Source organism: Silene latifolia, chromosome 1 (genome assembly GCF_048544455.1).
Source record: "Silene latifolia isolate original U9 population chromosome 1, ASM4854445v1, whole genome shotgun sequence".
NCBI lineage: Eukaryota > Viridiplantae > Streptophyta > Magnoliopsida > Caryophyllales > Caryophyllaceae > Silene > Silene latifolia.
Window position 1 is genome coordinate 13,716,473 of NC_133526.1, and position 5,803 is coordinate 13,722,275.

Genomic DNA, 5,803 nt, shown 5'->3' on the forward strand with positions numbered 1-5,803 from the left:
AGTCCAAATAATGTTTTCTTTCCAAATCTTGCCACCCTTGGAAAGATTATAATTTGTTCTATAGGGGAGAAAATAAGTCCTCTCATTTCTCTCCCCTTCCATTTCCTTTCTCCCATATTTTTTATCCAAACAAAGGAAATTAAATCCCTCCCTTTCCCTCCCCTCCCCTTCTCTCCAATTCCTTCAATCCAAACGGACCCTAAAAAGAGGAGGAAGGAAAGGGGAAGAGAATGGTATAAAAATTATCGAATTTGGTTGAGAAATGGGGACGGGATCGGAGTAAGAAGACGGGATGAAAACGAATGGTGATAGAGCTGTTGGTTTGTTGTTGCTGGTAAAACGAAAAAGAAAAGGGAAGAAGCAGGGAGGTGGGGATAGGGTAGAGTAATCATAATAATAATAATAATAATAATAATAATAATAATAATAATAATAATAATAATAATAATAAAAGAATTAGTTAAAAGTAGAGTGTAAGAGGGTAGGTGAGTTTGTTGTCGATTTTTGGTTGGTCCGGGTAAAACTAGGTACAAAGTGAAATGTCACGGTCTTAGCTAGACGAAAATTAAGACGGGAATTATTATTATTACTGCCACTATTATTGTCCGACCAAAATACGTGCTTTTATTTAAATTAAGCTTATAAAAATGCAACCTTTATAAAAATTATGTTAAATACGAAATCAATTAAATTAAATAATTTAAAATATAAAATAAAGTAATTGAACGGTTAAATAATTTATATATGTCAAAATGAGAAATTCTCGGGTGTTACATGATAGATAAAGTTGGCTAGATATCCTTTACTCTGTTGATCTGTTTTAAGATACATAGACTTTGTGGAGTCACTAGTTACACATCTTCGGTCTGCTACATACACTGTTCTGCTGGCTAGATAGACTTACTTAGTTCTGAGATACACGACTTTTGGCAGTTACATACACTTTTCTAAACTGCTAGACACACATATTTGATTAGCTACATACATTGTTTTGATGTGCTAGATATACAACTACAAGATAACACAATATAATATGGAGATAGAAGATAAACTTGGCTATTTAGCTTTTACCTTGTTTATCTGTTTTAAGGTATATACATTGTTTTGAGCTGCTAGTTACACATCTTAGGGAAGCTACATACAAGGTAAAGAAATTAGTTGCCGGGTTCACGACTTTGGGCATTCACATACACTTTCCTACAACACTAATCTCTTGTTTTACATATACAGAAATGATGGATTTAACGATCAGCAATCATGGTGCGAGTACAAGCAAAGAACAAGCTATTACTGAGGCAAAACTATGTAAAAGAACCACTAAAAGGAAGAGAAATGATGATGATGGTGGTGGACATTGTTTTCTACGGACTCGTATGTCTCCTAAAATGCTGATGTCATTTATCAACAGTGGTTTAAGTGAGAAACAAGTATCTGATATTAAAGACATGGGATTTGGAGGCCTTCTCACTCTCAAGACAGATGGGCGCCGGTGCTCTTGGTCATTGGCTTGTTACCCGCTTTAATTCTCGCGTCTTGCTCTTACATGAAAGGTCAGTTTCATATAACAGATGAAGATATTCATTTGACGACCGGTATTCCAATCAGTGGAAATGAAGTCCAAATAGCTTCCTTAAATGATAAAGATAAGGATTTTCTTGAGTTGAAGAGTAGTTGGATGAAACAATTTGATAAAGAACCGGGCACAGTGGAGACTAAGGACATCCTTAGTCTGCTTATCACGCAAAAGGAGGGCGGGGAGCAGTTTAAAAGGAACTTCATTGTATTTGTTGTTTCTACTTTTCTTATGGGTGTAAAGGGGACCCTTGCAAGTCTTCGAGTCCTGAAATGTCTTAAGGATGTTTCATCTGTTCAAACGTTAAACTGGAGTGGGTTTACCAGAAAACAGTTTATTGAAAGTGTTGATTCGTGGAGAAGTTCGAAGAATGATTGGTTTGGAGGTCCCATCATGGTTTTTGTCTTTTGTTATTTAGATAGAGTGTGCTACAAGTTTTTCTCAGTTCCTCGTGTCTTCCCCACCCTAGCCAATTGGACAAAAGTCAAAATTTCAGAGAGGCTTAAGAATGAGATGCAAGATGGGTTTGGAACAGGAGCTGTTCTTCCTCGTATTGTCAAGGGTGTAGTTAAGGAAATAAGTCTCATTGTTCCATTAACAGTGCCTGAGTATTCTAATCAGCAAAAATAGAAGTCTGGTGATGAACTGAAGGCTTCCTCAAAGGCGGGTCAGACTGATAGTAAGCAGATAAATGCTATCAAGGTTCTGGCAGAATCTGCAACTATTCTTGCAGATTCTTATGCAATGTTCACAAATTCTTTGGAAGCAGCCAAAGTTGTTCATCCTGACTCTAAACTTTTACAACATCTAGCTTTAATGGATGAAGCTTTTGGTGCATGCTGTCCTTCATCACAACCAACAGATGACACTGAAAAAGATAAAGAGAAGGAAGCAGTTTCTAATTCAGATGAACATGACAGTCAGAAATCTAATCCATGGTCTAAGCTAAATGGCAAGTCATTTGAATCTGAAGATGAGTTGTGGGCAGCTGTTGTAAAATTAGAAACTGCCTTGGGAAAACGGCCGGTTAATGTTCAAAGTAATGTTAACAAGAAAGGGAAATCTCCTATCGGTTTCTGCCAGTCACAAGAGGAGTTGTGTGAACCGGTGAATATTGATAAAACAGCTAAAGCTTCAACTTCGTTCCGTCGATCACCAAGGTTTACACACCAGTCCCCTTCATGTAAACTTCAAAGTTCAGAACCACAACAAGTTGTTGAGAAAAAGTTACACGAGGATGGTTTACACATTGCAGACGAACATATGGAGAGTAATGTTCTGAAGAAATCAAAATCAGTTAACCTTTTCGATTCCAAGACTCCAGCTCCAGACTTGCCAAAGTCAACTTCTCCTATCCTTCTGGACTCTCAGTCACAAAAGGACTTGTTTGAACCGCTGAATTTTGAGAAAAGAGCAGAAGCTTCAACCTCAATCCGTCGATCACCAAGGTTTACACACCACTCCCCATCAGCTTTTACACCACCTTCATTCAAACTACTAAGCTCAGAATCAGAAGAAGATGTTGTTAAAATTATGTGTGATGGTTTACACGTTGGAGATAAAAACGTTGTAAAGAAAGCAAAATCTGCTAACCTTGTGGATTCCATCATGGTGCATCTGAAGAAAGCAGAATCTGTTTCATCCGAAAAATTGTCTAAGTCAACTTCTCCTATTCTTGTGGAATCTGAGTCACAAAAGGAGGAGTCTGAACCGTTGAATGTTGAGAAAACAACACAAGCTTCAACCACATTTCGTCGATCGCCAAGGGTTATACACGACTCCCCACCAGTGTTTACTCCTCCTGTGTGTCCATCACCTGATCCCTTGACCCCACCTGAATTCCCAATAGTTCTTAGCTTAGAATCACAAGAAGATGTTTTGCAAAAGATCGTTGATGATGCTTTAAATATAAATGTAAATGTGGAGCCACTTGAAGTTGTACCGCTTTCTTCTTTGCCCCCAGATGAACCAACAAGGGCTAAGAGGGTTAGAGTTCAGACAGGAGCTTTTCGATCTCCTTTTCTTCAAAGAAGTATCAGACTTGACGGCAAGGTGAATAAAAATGAGAGAGAAGCACTGGACTATGTATTTTCAGAATTTTCTGATGACAGGTTTGTACGGTACTTCAAATTTCTTGCTAGATACATTCCAAACAATTCTTCAATTCATATTTATAGTTAGGTAGATACAGTCATTAGTTTTCTTAATTTATTTTCTTATTTCATTTTGACTGAACCATTATGTATGCAGTGAGATCCTATTCAAAATTGGTACAGACATTTCAGTTACTCGAGCAAATTTGAAGATTCTAGTATCAGGTGATATAGTGCCTAAACAAGTGATACATGCCTGGTGTTGCGTGTTGAATAAATCTGAAACAATTAGAGCACATACTTCACCTTCTAGGTTGTATCTCCCACTGTCTAGTGAAGTAAGTTCTCAAATTGATGACAATTTTACGGGGGCATCTTTGGTAAGTATTTACATTTGCTAACCTTCTCGTATGGTTTTCTGATATAGACATTTTTTAAGAACAAATATTATACAATTGTAGATCTTTGTACCTATAGTTTCTGAGAAGCCATTTGCAATGTGTTTCAACTTCCTAACAAAGAAGTTGGAAATCTTGCATTTGATGAGGCCAGAGATGGTAAATTTTGCACCAAGTATTGAGCCTACGGTATGCGCATTTCAGCCTACTTGTTTTGTTGATCTATTATACGATATTAATATTATTTGCATTTTTGAGAAATGTTTGAATTTATATGTCATATGCAGAAAGACTTTGTTATTAAATGCTTGCTCAAGAAAATGCCGTCTATAGTAACTGTCCGTGACATGAAGCCAGAGGAGATTATTCTGAGGTCAAATTTTGGTAATGGAAGTGATTCAGGAATTTACCTCATGCGGTTGTTGGAGAAATACAAAGGAGAAGGAAGGACTTGTGTGTTGGGACTCCAAGATGTAAGCTGCTTTACAATGTTTTTCCTTATTTATTTACTTGTATGTATATGAGTAGTATAAATCAATGTTCCTGTTCCTTGTTTGTAGAACAACCAAGTTAAGGTTTTTGGTACAAGGGCATGCTATGAGTTGTTGTCTTTTGCTGGTAATCAAGACTTCCAAAATCTAAGAAAGAATCCCAGAGGTGCCACCAAGGATACCCGTCAATGTCAGTTGTTAGACACATAAATATTGGCTCGGGTAATCAATGCCCGCAAGGATGACAAGTAATTTCTAAACTTTTATTATATATTTGTTTGATTTTTGTTTTTAGAAGTTGTGCTAATTGTATTGGTTTGTAGGTATTTGGATGGGATTATCGTGGCCACTGAATGGATGAATGTCTGCCGAAAAGCAATGAAAAGTTTGCAAAATCGTCAATGGATAAGGGATACGGTTAGTATATAAACATTTTTCATTTAATCGACAAGATAGGTGATCAAAATTTTGTAACACTATTTACATTTGTAGGTGATTGACATGTTTGGTGTGATGTGTACATATAATCGACCAGATATTCTGTACTTGCCTTCAACTGTGAGGGTATGTATCTAAGTAGTACATTTTGAATTTACTTTTTACTTTTCCCTTATTTACTTCATTTTTGTGAGGAATAATATGTCATCTCAACTATGTTCCAAAAGAAAAAAACAGATGTCATATATTTGTTAGTATAGTTTATTAACTTATTTTTTAAATTTGTCAGTATGCTAAGCCACAATTAAAGGTTAACGAGGTAAACCTTGTTTGGTGCCCTCATCTTAAGATGCACTACACGCCAAAAGATGGAGCAACTATTGAGAAGGTAAATTAACTAATGTCCAAACTGTGATAATATATGCATAAAATACTAATTACCATGCATATCCTAGTGTGGACAGCGGGCCGCCCACGGGGGCGCTTGGTGAAGGGGCTCGAAAACAAGCGTTTGCATTTTGTAAGGAGTCGCCACCAATTTTTATGGGAAATTGGAACCGTTCGAATACCTCGTGTCATGTCAAGACACAAAGTAGTGACATGAACACTAAGCAATCGTTACCCTTAGCATTCTATGTCTAGAATGACTCTCGTGGATGCCAATGAACACGGGTGCTCACGGAGATCTGGAGTAAGGGGTGAGGGTACGTATTAGGAAGCTCTTTTGATCGAACACCTAATCCCGCCCGCCTCGATAGCGGCCTCTACTAATGATTAGGGAAGTTATTCGTACTCGATATATCGTCGATT

General features: G+C 37.2%; 1 long non-coding RNA gene across 1 annotated transcript; it reads left to right on the forward strand.

Moving 5' to 3' along the window:
- The first annotated feature begins 4,895 nt into the window (after positions 1 to 4,895).
- On the forward strand, positions 4,896 to 5,318 carry LOC141651623 (uncharacterized). The gene is made up of 3 exons (XR_012546906.1): positions 4,896 to 4,972; positions 5,048 to 5,119; positions 5,283 to 5,318. It is a non-coding gene; the product is annotated as an uncharacterized LOC141651623 (long non-coding RNA).
- Positions 5,319 to 5,803: the final 485 nt, after the last annotated feature.